This window comes from Apium graveolens, chromosome 8 (assembly GCF_009905375.1).
Source record: "Apium graveolens cultivar Ventura chromosome 8, ASM990537v1, whole genome shotgun sequence".
NCBI lineage: Eukaryota > Viridiplantae > Streptophyta > Magnoliopsida > Apiales > Apiaceae > Apium > Apium graveolens.
The window spans coordinates 184,112,634-184,127,500 of NC_133654.1; the positions used below are offsets into that span (position 1 = coordinate 184,112,634).

Here is a 14,867-nt window from a genome sequence, read left to right on the forward strand (position 1 = left end):
CTTGCTGATATGGTGGCTGAATAGCATTCTGATTATTACCCCAGCTGAAATTTGGATGATTTCTGTTGCTAGGATGATAAGTAGCTGGCACAGGCTGCTGTTGTCGCTGATAATTGTTCACATACGGAACAGATTCATTGACAAGAGAACACTGATCCGTAGCATGAGAACCTGCACAAAGCTCACAGACCATAGCTATTTGATTGACTCCGTAGGTAGCTAGAGAATCGACCTTCATAGACAGCGCTTGGAGCTGCGCTGCAATAACGGTGGCTGCATCGACTTCCAGAATACCTGCTACCTTCCCAGGCATCATCCTCTGAGTTGGGTTTTGATGCTCATTTGCAGCCATAGTCTCGATGAGATTATAAGCCTCAGTATAGCTTTTGGCCCACAAGGCGCCTCCAGCTGCTGCATCGAGCATGGGCCGAGATTGAGCCCACAAACCATTATAGAAACCAGTGATCACCATCCAATCGGGCATTCCATGATGTGGACACTTTCTCAACATTTCCTTGTAGCGTTCCCAAGCTTCGCACATAGATTCTGTAGGTTGCTGCGCGAACTGAGTAAGAGCACTCCTCATAGCAGCAGTCTTTGCCATTGGATAAAACTTCACCAGAAACTTTTGCGCAAGATCTTGCCAAGTAGTCATGGACCCAGCTGGTTCAGAATGTAACCAGTCCTTAGCTTTGCCCCTCAGTGAGAATGGGAAAAGCCTCAGCTTGATAGCCTCATCAGTCACGCCATTATATTTGAAAGTATTGCAGATCTCGACAAAATTCCTTATGTGCATGTTGGGGTCTTCAGTCGCAGCTCTTCCAAAAGAAACAGAATTCTGCACCATTTGAATAGTGCCCGGCTTGATTTCAAAGGTGTTAGCTTGAATAGCCGGATGAAGAATGCTTGACTGAATGTCATCAATTTTAGGCCGAGAAAAGTCCATAAGAGCTGGATCGGCCGGAACAATACGATCACCCATGATTACTGGTTCTTTCTGCTCACTTCCTGAATCCGAATCTTCAAAATCTATCTTCTCCGGAATACCAAGAACTTCGTCTGTCTCCTCTGCTGTATCTAAAGTCCTCTTGCGAGTACGAGAACGAGTTTGCATAAACGCTCGCTAAAGTACCTGAAACACAACCGAAAATAATAAGTAACACGTCTTAATCACTGAGTCCTAACGACCAATGATGGTAAGTACATAAACTAAACAAATACGCCGAGTCCCCGACAGCGGCGCCAAAAACTTTGTTAGAGCGAAAATACGCGCTAATATTCACGCAAGTATACGCGTTCGCAAGTAATATAGAATACTTTCTAGTTCGTTCCCACAGAGACTCATACTAATTATGTTTAAACTCACTCACCAATGTATGTTTACTTCTCAATGTTAAGACAATAACACTTAGAGTTGTTAACTAATTATTAACTACAATTAACTACTAAAATTAACCACTTAATTAACACTTCGAATTAACAATATTAAAACACTCATGAGATCACAACTTCATTATTACTTCCTTCAATAGTTATTGTTATTACCCTTAGCATGCAATAGTGATGATATTAATCAAATAACACGAAACTGATAAAAGCCAACTTTCATTGTACTAATACCATTCTACCAAACATCCACAATTAAGATAGAAGTTGAATATGCATCAATTATGTTGAGTCCCTATATGCCTACAGAAATTGACAACATAATGATTTAAGCACAAGTTATTCCTTTTGATTACACAGGGCGAATAAAACGGTTAGAGTTACCCACTAATCATGCAACATCATACATGAACCTATGCTAGCATGGCAAGTTCTAAATCTCGAGATCCACCGTCGCTTCACAAGAGATTAACACCCTATCTTATATGTTCGTGACGCACATAAGACGAAATACGCACAACCAATACTAGATATCATACAATCATCACACACTAAGGTATTAAACAACTAACTAAAGAATTCCATAGTAAATCCGTTACGACCCCATGATCACGATTAGCCCATGATAGCACTTATCGTCATCATGGGTTCATATGAAAACATGATAAATAAACACAAGAGAATAATAACTAAACTAATTATATTAAACGAGAGTACGTCACAAGAGTAAATAGGTTCAAAGCAAAGAAAACTAGCATCCAATGTTACAATGAAATAAAGAATCACAAGAAAATATGCTTCCTCTTCGTTGCGGTGTGCTAAAACGGTCTTCTTTCTTATCTCATTCGCTCCTCGATTAATACAACGATCCAACACACGTGAAACGTCTCTGAATCTACTTATATAGGAGTCCCATAAAACTCAGATTACACAGAAGTTGGAAGCCAAAAAGAAGTAGAAGTCTAAAATAGATATTTTAATTTCCCGTCTTTGCGCGGCCGCTCAGCATAGCTGAGCGGGCGCTCAGCATAGCTGAGCGGGCGCTCAGCTTCCTGCGCGGCCGCTCAGCATAGCTGAGCTGGCGCTCAGACCCCTACTGGAAAATATCTGATTTTGCTCCGTTTCTTCGCTGTAATCTGCTCTTCTCATTCCTCTCGCAATGCTAGACACATGCCAAGGCTTATTATTGATGATTACTCCCCCGAAATGCAGCTATTACCCTGAAACGCACAAACACTAGAAAAACGCATCAAATACATAAAATACTTGATTTCAAGACACCAATTTAAGCTATTTTAAGACATTCTAAGTGGTATAAAATGCCACTTATCACTCCTCACACCTAGTAATTATTGTATTAATACTTATAGGTAGTGATTTCTGTTTGAGATTATGGTTGTTGTCTGGTGTACCTTGTATATACTATATGGTAATCTTTATAACACAAGTTGGTGATTTGTGTTATACAAATCAGTGATTGTCGTCGTACGATTTAGTGATTAAAGTATAGATCTAGTGATTTATTTCATAAGATTTAGTATTTGTATTTATATATCAAGTTCAAATTTCAGATCTGGTGAGTTTATTGAATATTGGTGGTTGTTGCTAGTAATTGTCAATGATTTTATATTTCATATATGCCCCCTCATATTTCACAGTAACCGTTCAAAACTTCACTCACCACACCTTTGCGCCCTATATATTCAACTCTGATCTTCTTCAAAATTTCATATTATACAAGTTAGTGATTTCTGTAATATAAATAGTGATTGAAGATGGATCGAAAATTTTGGTGTTAGATCATGGTGGCGGACGGAGGTAGATCGGATGTAACACCCCAAATCCGGGGTCAAAATTTGGTGTCACTAAACAATCTTTACATAAAATAAAGAAATAGATAAATAACCCCTTGAATCCGGATCATTTACAGGTTATGGTATGAAACAAGAATCTAACCTTCTACAACTTACAATAACTAAAATACAAATGAGAATACCTTTGAACTAATGCTCTTGTCACAATCTTCTAACACCTTCAATCTCTCTCAGGGGAAATTTTTCTAACTCCTGCTGTCTATCGAAGCTATTCATTTTCATCATTATCTGTTTCTGGCAGAAATAAGAATTTACAAAGTAAGAGTGAGCCAAAAATGCCCAGCAAGTATATATTTTGAGTTTCAAACATTAATGCCAAAGAAAACTTCCGGACAAAATCTCGGAAATATTTTGAAGAGCGAAACACGAAATCATTTAAAGGATATACTTCATCAACTTAAAATCAATTTGATTTGCATTGCTATAAATCACATAGGAAATAATGACATTTTTGTAAGAGCTTCATAATTGCGTGTTTTCAAAATAGCTTCTGGTAACATTTTATACCTGAGCAACGAATGCAATAACTATTCATAAAACGACGTTCAAGAAATTCCTAAATATTCAGTATCCATCATTATCGACTAAGTTTCCATAGACTTAGCCTGCTAAACCAGCCTGTTAAGAACGGGTTGAATAATTAAGAAGATCTCAATTCATTCAAGATTCTAATTATCACTGAGCAACTAATGCTGCAGCAATAATCTGAACCTCGAATTTATTTAGAAACATCATAATTTCTCGAAATTGGGTGCTAAGAAAGAATAACTTTAATCCATAATCACATTTTTTTTTCAAGAAGGAATGCCATTAATGACGACCAACAACAAATTAGACTGGACACTAGTTCGCATCTATATTCTTCTGATCAATCAGAATATAATGCAGATCTACATCTCAATATATAGATCTAGTCGGGTCCCCAGGAACTACAGCCCATCTCGAGGCACCAGTCATCCCGGTCCTCAGGATTAAGTAAAACTCAATCCCCAAAATATCACTATCCAGCCCGTAGAGTGTTTTGATGTCAAATCAATTTGAATTCAAAACAGCCCAATTCAGGGTTCGCAAATAACCCGAAAAAATGGGTATTTGTTCACGAGAGCAATCGAATTATAGGAACAAGAATAAAAGAACATGCATAATCAAAGTAATTGCAGCGAAATATAAAACATTTAACTATTCTGAACTTAGAATAGGAACGAATAAATATTTGCAGAAAATCAGGAATACTTGCAGTATTTAAAAGGAAAATCCAGAATACTTGCCTCGCTAAGCGTTAATCACTATTATAAGTTGACTTTTGTATTGCCTTGAGCGTTTGGCTTCATCGTCAAACCACTATTCTATTCTGGATACAATTTTCAACATTCAGACCCTTCAATTAGAACTTCGTTGATTTCGACGTCTAACCACTAGATCGTTCCTAGTCCGATGTCACATCTCGGGTCTTTCGTCTAAACCTACAGGGTAGAAATACCCTAATTCAGATAACCGATTAAGCTTAACATCAATCGTCATCCTATTCTACCCTTACGATTTCATAACCGAATTCATATTTATATGTAATATCGAAATACACATATCAATTATGGTTCACATCTTCAAACTCGGTTCGGTATTTAATTTCAGAAAATACGTATATTTGTCGTTTTGAAAAATAGGGTAATCGATTATTCCCAAAATATCTTATCACGTTACGTAATTAGGTTTCGTAAAGTTCAATCATATCCTCGTTCAACGTTTTCTGATAACTACAGGTTACGTTCCTGTATTTTCGGAATTAATTTTCCCGAAAATCGGGCAGCGTTTCCTCTATTTATCAACCTGCCCGTCGAATTATTTCGACGTCAAATCACAACCACAACACAGCCAACCGCAATTCAACAATCCAATCACCAACTTCAATTAACAATGTCACTTCACAAATTCCCCAATACTAATTAAATATAATTATTAATCGTTATCATCCATATTTTTATGTTTTAAACCAATTTTTACAATTTTAATTCATATTTTGTGTTTTAAATCGTATTTTGTATTTTAAATTGTAGGACTCTAGACAATGTCATCACAGTCCACCGTCGACAGCAAAAATTCATGGGTACCCGTATAATCGGGTTTCCAACACGTATTCCACCGATAAATATAATTAAATCTCGTAAACATCGAATAATTTTCATCATGAATTAGCTGAGAAATTAAAATATCAGCAAAAAAATCAATTTACAGGACCACCGGCAAACGCGCACACGCGCGGCCGGAAAATAGGAATCAATCGACAATAACAGAACAGGGTCAGAGAAACAAAAGCCAAGCCACACAGCACAACACGCGCCACCGCACATGGCACCAACACACACAAACGAAACACACACAACTTCACACACACAATACACATATATACACACGAGTATATATATACATATGTATATCAACAGAAATGAATCAAAGCTAGTAATCGGAAAAAAGACGGCCGGAAAGGTACCGGAGCAAGGCGGCATAACAGGGCAACAGGAGGAGGAAAGCAGATAAAGAAAGAAGAAAGAGAGAAGATAGAGCAGAGATATTAGAGAGAGGGCTAGGGAGAGAGTGAGTTCGAGAGAGAGAGAGTCGTGGATGGGAGAGAAGAGAGATCGAGAGAGTTCGAGGGAGAGAGATTGGATAAGCCCGTTTGTGAATATCTGTTGTGCCTTATCGTTATTTAATCGGTAAACTCGGCAATAACTATGAGTACTACGTAATTGGTACGAAATTTGTAATCTAACGAATCGATTTACAGTTAATTTTAAACCGAAGAAAACAATCAAATGCATTTTAAAATTTTTATAATAATTAAAATTAACAAAATAAAATATTTCAAAATTTTTAAATTATTTTTAATTTATCAATTATACCCGTATTTTACAATTTTACCGAATACACGTGCGGTTAAATAAAAGCCAGGAAATTTCCAAAATAATTTTAAATTTTCGAAATATTTAAAAGTTAATAAAATAAAATTTTAGAAACAAATTTAGCATTTTTAAGAATAAATATTCAATAAAGTCACTTTAAAACGAATTAAATGCATACAACTCGATAATTAATTATAAAAGAAATCTTCGCGTCTAACCAATCCAACATAATTAATAATACAGAAACACATAGCTAATAGAACCATCACATATTTTATTTGATTAAATGTTTAATAATTGTATTTACATATCGGGTCCGAAAATAGGTTACTTAGCCGCTAAGTAACTGAAAAGACGATACGATTTTAATACCAGAATTGAATAATTATAAAAACAGAGCTTACTATAAAATAATTTATACGAAATTAAGGTGATAATGTCTCGCCTTTTGAGAATATGGATTCTTATCGATATATAAAATGATTTGCGTATCGAAAATTTCACACCGGGACTCGTACAGGTCAAACCGTACCCCGGATCGAAAAAGTCAAAATATGAAAAGTGTTCAGAATTATCAGATTAGGTTAGGAAGGAGTTTTCGGAAGAGTTTCGGGTTGTAAAAACGCAAAAACGATTGAAGTGGGACAATTTCTGATTCTAAAAAGTAATTTTATAATTATACAAAAATAATCATTGATAATTCTATAAATCCTTATAAAATCATATGATTATCCAAAAATTACCAGAAAAATACCAAAAATTATCTAGATTTAATTCTGGATAATTGGAAATTAGAATATCTAAATTTTATCAGAAATAAACATTCAAATATTATTATCCATCATCAAATAATTCACCAAAATTCAAACAAAACTCACATAATAATTATTTATTGATAAAAATAATTACATAATATTTCTCAGGCGTTACATCAGAGATGATGGTGGAGATAGATTGGAGGTGATGAGGATTGATCGGAGTTTAGTGTAATGGAAGATGAAGATGGTGATTAAAGATGGAGTATGAGTTTGTGCTGGTGATATTTACTATTGTGTTTATGTATATCAAACGTGTGTGTATTCTTTTTACATGTAATTGGGTTTGATGCAATGAGCTTGACCGTGTAATTTAAATGGATTAGATCAGTTTTTAGTTTCTATTATAAGGCTGTTTCTATTTGAACAGTCCCCTATATATATATATTAAACTTATGGGATTTTTTTCTGCCCAACAATAAATATTAAAAATATATTAAATGATGACATATCGACAGTGAGTCGCACTACATCATAATGGTACTATTTTTGTGGTATTTTAGAATAAAAATTTAAAATACGTGTATTTAAAATTTATTTTGTGTCAATATTTTTTTTCTTTTTTTCATTTACCTATAAAGAAAATATGTCCGAATTTAATGCCCCATTCGTTAGCAAAAATAGTTTAGGTTCAAGACCATATGTAACTTTGTTTAACATTTTTAAAGTACTTTGTTCTAAAAGTTTGTATTTGTAAATTTGTAAACCATGTTCGGGTAATCAATCCAACATTTGTAATTATTTTTTGTTCAACTAAGTTTAAATAAAAAATTAACCTTTAATTTTTGAATATATATAAACATATAATAAATACTACAAACAAGCATAATTAATATCAAGAATATAAACACCTTTTAATTATTTTCTATTATCTCATTTTTACTTATGACATCATCTCTGATTTACCTCCGCCCCCGCCACCATCACCTATCACTTAATTTTCCAATTCCCATAATCAGTTTCGTAAATTTCATGGTTATCTTTTTCCTCTTCGATCTGTAGTTATCTTTACTCAATAAATTTATTCATATACTTTAGGGGTCGATGTTGATCGCTGCAAACATATTATTTCTATACCATTCACCTCAATATATTTATCTTTGTATTTTGTATTTTTTAGGAATATGTTGACATTCTCGTTACTGATTACTAGTAGAATAAAAATCAAAATAACCTTCCCAATTACCAATTTAGTGACTCGAATCCAAAAAGTAGGAGACAAGTTAACAATAATAAAGTTGATATAATGCGTTCAAATACATTAGACTGAGTTTTATTATACTAAAATATTAGATATAATTGATGATATCTTGAAAGAAACTATCAGATGTTTATATCAGGACTTATATCAGTATTTACTGAAGAGTGATGTCATCAGTACTTATATCAGTACTTGATGATCAACTAATGATGTCATCAGGATTTGTCACTTCAGTAGATATTCGAGAAGGAAAAGGAAAGAAGATATTCAAGGCGGTGAAAGACTTTATCTCAGACGCAATCATACATGCATATGTTTCCTTATTGTAATAGAATAGGATTCCTTATTTGATTGTGTAACTGTGCTCTATATAAGGCACAAATTAGGTTCATGCTATATGCATTATGAACATTGTTATATCATTCGTATAACCTAGCAGCTCTCAAGGATATTTGTTCATCCTTTTGAGAGAGTACGTTTGTAATAAGTTTTTATCTGTTAATATAAAAATTATTGATTCTGTTGAAGCTTTTTCTAATTATTTGCATATACTGTATTCACCCCCTCTATAGTTAATTACGAACCTAACAATTGGTATCAGAGCTTATTATTGACATACAAACAGTTTAAGATTTGAAAATCAATCTTTAATGGCAGATAAAGAAGCACCACAGAATCCACAACCACCTCCCCAACCACATCACAGATTAGTAGCAACATGAGTAGGTATGAAGCCATCAAGGTGCCAATCCTGAAGATACATGAATATCCAATCTGGAAAGTCAGAATGACTATGTGTTTGGAAGCCACGAATCCTGAATATCTAAGCAGGATTTATGATGGTCCTCATAAACCAATGAAGGTAGCTGTTTCTGTTGCAGGAGAACCATAAAAGATGGTTGACTAAGATATGAAGGACTATTCTCCTAAAGATCTTTCATCTATTATGAAGGATGCAAAAGTTAGACACATCTTACACAACAATCTTGATAGTGTTATGTTCAATGGGGTTATTGGATGTAAGACAACAAAAGAGATATAGGATGCTTTAGAAGTAAAGTGTTAAGGCAAAACTGCTATCAAGAAGAATATGAGGACAGTACTTACTCAAGAATACGAGCACTTTGACTCAAGAGATAATGAGTCCTTAACTGAGATCTATGACAGATTTCAGAAGCTTCTGAATGACTTGTCTCTTGTCGACAAGGAGTATGATTTGGAGGACTAAACTTGAAGTTCCTACTTGCTCTCCCTGAAAAGTGGGACTTTAAGGTCACATCAATAAGGGATAACTATCAACTTAATGACTCACCTCTAGATGAGATCTATGGAATACTAAAAACTCATGAACTAGAGATGGAGCAAAGAAGCAAGAGGAAAGGATCTAAGTCTAGACCAGTAGCACTCAAAGTTAAAGAGAAGCCAAAGGAGAAAGCTAGGAGAAAATATCACTCCAAAGGAAGAGCTATGATTGCAAAGTCAGATACTGAATCATCAAACTCTGATGATGACTCAAATACTGATAATGAATCAGATACTAATAATGATCATGACAACAATGAAGACATGGATCAAATGGCTGGTCTATTGGTTAAAGGCTTCAAGAAGATGGTCTACAAGAACTTCAAGAGAGGGAGAAGATTTTCCAGAAAAGGTTCTAGTTCCTCAAACTCTAATAAGAGGAACAACAGAAGAAATAATGATTGGAAGGAATCAAAATCTGGAAAAGTTGACAAGTCAAAGGAAAGATGCTACAATTGTGATATAATTGGACATTTTGTAGTTGACTGCAGAAAACCCAAAGCTGAGAAGAAACAAGCCTTGATCTCAAAGAAGAAAAACTGGGATGGTTTATCAGAATCAGATGATAAGGCCAATTATGCTCTCATGGAAAATGCTGATACTGAGGTTGACAATGTTGAATTAAAGGTACCTCAAACTACTCTTGCTTTTGATACTGATGATATCTATGAATTAAGACTGTTTCTTAAATCTCTGCATGTTAGTTATAGGGATCAAACCTTAAAGAATAATAGAATCAAGAGTAAAAACTCTGATTTAAAGAAAAGGAATGATCACCTAGAAATTGAGTTTCTTTTCATTCTAGAAATTTAAAAAGAAAGAGATAATGTTGTTTATATTAAAGAAAAATTGTTAGAAAAGCATACTTATCTAGAAAAGGAGTTAGCTAAAGAAAGAGAGATTATTAAACTTTGGACTAACTCAGGAAAAACAAATCTGGAAATTTTAGAGAATGGCTGTTGGGGATCAGGATTAGGATATGCTAATAAATCTAATTTTGATAAGAAAATTGAAAAATAAACCAGTAAGTACTGATACTAAGGTCAAACTGAACAAGGTTCAGTTAAAGACCATTAAGTTTAATCAAAGTGCTGATACTGTTAAATCAGTTAATGAGGTATGTTCAATCTCAGCACCTAGATCAAACTTAATTACTAATAAGAGTGAACAAGTTCACATAAAATCAGTAAATATTGGTTTAATGACTCAGAAACAGCTTAAGTAAAAGTTGAAGGATTTACACATGAAAGAAAGAAGAAAAGGCCTAGGATAATAGAAATGGCAAGGTAGGTGTTAATAAGAATGGTAATTATGTAACTCCTCCCAATGCACCTAGAAAGGTGTTAGGGTGAAAACATGCGCTAATATTCACGCAAGTATACACGTTCGCAAGTAGTATAAGATATAAATCAGATTCGTTCCCACATAGACTGGTTTAGGTTAAGTTCAATTTATGCACCTATGCAATAATGTATGTTTATCGCTCAATGCTAAGACAAATAACAAATTAAGTTTTTATTAAACTAAGAGATTATACTAAATAACATTAACTAAGAGAATTGAGGTTGAATTACTATATATAACAAACATGGGATTCTAGCTTCATTACTACTTCATTCAATAGCCTTATTGTTCTTAACCTTAGCATGTGATGGTGATAACACTAATCAGATAACATGAAACTGATAAACGCCAACTTTCGTTGCACGAGTACCATTCTACCAGACATCCACAAAAGAGATAGAAGCTGAATATGCACCAATTATATTGAGACCCTATATGTCTATAGAATTTGACAACATAATGGTTTAAGCACAAGTTATCTATCTTGATTATATTTGGCAAGTAAAACGGTTACAGTTACCTACGAATCATGCATACACATACATGAACCTATGCTAGCATGACAAGTTCTAAACCTCTATATTCACTGTCGCTTCAATAGAGATTAATACGCTATCTTATATGTTAGCTACGCACATAAGACGAATAAGCACAACCAATACTAGGATATCATACAATCACCACACACCAAGATATCAAAACAATTAACTATTGAAATCCATAAGTAAATCCACTAGAATCCCATGATAACGATTAGTTCATAATAGAACTCATCGTCACCATGGGTTCCAATGAAAGCATGGTATAAAATAAGGTCTTAATAAACTGAATAATAATTAAAGTACGAATAAACGAGATCTAGGTTCAACAAGAACGAAAACGAGCATCCAAAGTTACAACTAATTCAAAGAATAAATCCCATAACCAACTCACAAACCAGAAACGTGCGTGTGTGGATGCTTAACAGATATACTCTCGATACTAGATCAATAACCATAACTTATCTATCATCGAAATAATTAAAAGTTTATAAACAGAATAGACAATAAATGCATTATGACTCACAACACCTCCTTTCTACTAGAGTTAAAGAAGGATTCACACTATTATTGAACACATGACAAAGATGCTTATTTGACCGTGCAATGAATGAGGTCCCAAAAGACTTATACAATAATACCCATATAGCGAGCGTTAGGTTAGCGGATCCCAGACTATAAAAGCCTTAGGTCACTAGGCACAAAGTCCCCTAGAACTTAATAACTCGAGTACTAAAGAGCTCACTCTTGATCAATTATGCATAAACACATACTTTTTTTCTTCTCTTTTTTCTTTTCTTTTTTTTTTCTTTTTTTTTCTTTTTTTTCAACAATTTCTGAATGAGTGCGTTTCGCTCCATCTCATTCAACCCTAGACTACTCATACAAATATGAGCCGGCTACAATAACTAGCAATAAAATCCAAGTTTTTTTCCAGATAAAAAAATCAGTGTTTTTACGACATTACGAGAATATCACAAATTCTAAATATAACCAAGTGATTAAATCTTAACAAAAAACACGTATGATCATGATCTAGATCAAAAGCAACCCTATAAGACTTTGTGAAAATATTTGTTTCTGGCATGCAAATCAATTCATTAAGACTTAAACATCCCTCTATTCGTCATCACCACACTGAAATCAACATCAACTTATCAAATATCATAGTTCATCTTAAGGGATCATGCTAAATATACATGCAAATGTAACTATATGAAATCACATAAAAACAAACAAATATGTCCTAAATGAACAATCATGCAAAAATATGAATGAACTACAACTAAAGATGCAATATGAATCTATATGGACACACACTACTAATCCTTACATTATCACCCCCAAACTTAAAATTTTCAATGTCCTCATTGAAGGTAATAATAAGGATTTCAGGCATTCCCTTATTAGCGGGAGAGTCACCCTCGTCGGGTGGAGGATCAGGTGGCCAATCAACCTCGCCACCAGTGTCTCAAACAACAGTACCGAAAGCGTGTGTCAAATATTCAGCAAAATGATGGTGAATGTCGTGCATGGCCTCCATACGCCTAATTACTCGCCTGTACTGCTCATCACCAGCACCAGTCCTATCAACTGTCTGTGGCACATGAGAAGAACCCTATGTAGGCACTGGAAGATCCGTCCAGCCACTCTCTATATCATCAAAAATATATCCCAACCCCTTATCATGGGGTGCACCTAAGAATGAATAATTCAAGTGATTTGGCAGTCCATTGAGCTCAATTGTGGGAGCTTCTTCAATAGATGGTTCAAAATGCTCTTGAATTTTTTTTTAACTCTGCTAACCCAAAATAATCGAATGTCATATCCAACTTCCTCTTCCACGGAGGTGCATTCAAAACTTGCAATTGCTCTACTTTAAAGCACTCCTCTTTAGTTGTGGGTTACTTTATTTCCTTGAACACATTAAAAATGACCTTTTGATCGTAAACCTTCATCGAAAGCTCTCCTTTTTGCACATCGGTCATAGTTTGGCTTGTAGCAAATAATGGTCTTCCCAAGATGATGGGAATCTTCTTATCTTCCTCGAAATCAAGAATTACAAAATCAGCAGGGAAGAAGAGTTTATCCACCTTGACCAAGACATCCTCCACTATACCTCGTGGATAAGCGATGGAACGGTCAGCTAGTTGTTATGACATGTATGTTGGTTTCGGATCAGGCAGACCAAGATTCTTGAAGATAGATAAGGGCATCAGATTGATACTAGCTCCTAAATCACATAAACACTTATCGAATGATAAGTTTCCGATGGTGCAAGGAATAGTGAAGCTTCCAGGATCTTTAATCTTCGGAGGCAACTTCTGTTATAGCACAGCACTGCATTCCTCCGTTAGAGCAACGATCTCTAAGTCATCGAGCTTTACTTTCCGAGAGAGAATACCCTTCATAAACCTCGCATATCTAGGCATCTGTTCAAGAGCTTCAGCGAAAGGTATGTTGATATAAAGTTTCTTGAACACCTCCAAAAACTTCTCAAACTGCTTATCCAGCTTTTTCTTCTGCAGCCTCTTTGGAAAAGGAGGTGGAGGATAGATCTGTTTCTCCCCTGTATTACCCTCAGGAGGAGTGTGTTCCACAGTAGTCTTCCTTGGTTCCACCTCTACTTCCTCTGCACATCTTCTTCCGCCAAAACTTCAGATTCCGAAACCTGAGACTTTTTAGGCTCTTCGTCTTGCTGAATTTGGGGGCTTGCAACCTTTCCAGACCTTAAAGTAACGGCGTTCACCTGTTCTTCAACTTCCCTCTTGCCTGGATTGGCTTCTGTATCACTAGGAAGCATTCCTGGTGGCCGATTCAATAAGGCATTAGCAATTTGCCCTATTTGGTTCTCCAGAGTCTTGATAGAAACAGCCTGGCTTTGGCATATAAGAGCCTGGTTTTTGCACATAAGCCTCAACTCCTCCAATTCAGATTTTTCATTCAAAGATAGACCTGCATCATGAGTTTGTTGTTAAAGTTGGAGTTGTTGCTGAAAACCAGGAGGGTTGAATAGCTTATTTCTAAACTGCTGGAACGGCTGTTGCATCGCATTATGATTGTTGCTCTAGCTAAAGTTAGGATGATTCAAGTTGTCAGGATGATAAGTGTCTGGAACTGGTTGCTGCGATCTCTGAAAGTTGCTCACAAACTGAGCTGATTCACTAGATATAGCACATTGCTTTGTCACATGCGGACCTGCACACAGCTCACAAATACTGGTTATCTGCTTAACACCACAGTTAGCCAGAGAATCGATCTTCATAGACAACGCCTTTAGTTGAGCAGTGATAGCCGTAGCTGTATCCACCTCAAGAACTCCTGCTACCTTGCTCTGTGGCATTCTCTAAGCTGGATACTGATATTCATTAGCAGCCATCAGTTCAATTAGATCATAAGCTTCCTTATAGCTCTTCGCCCATAAAGCTCCACCTGATTTTGCATCGAGCATGGGTCTGGACTGTGCTCCCAACCCATTGTAAAAATAATTGATGATCATCCAATCAGGT

The 14,867-nt window shown here is 35.3% G+C and overlaps 1 non-coding gene across 1 annotated transcript; it reads left to right on the top strand.

The window, feature by feature from the left end:
- Positions 1-482: 482 nt before the first annotated feature.
- On the top strand, positions 483-589 carry LOC141681670 (small nucleolar RNA R71). The gene has a single exon (XR_012559097.1). It is a non-coding gene; the product is annotated as a small nucleolar RNA R71 (small nucleolar RNA).
- Positions 590-14,867: the final 14,278 nt, after the last annotated feature.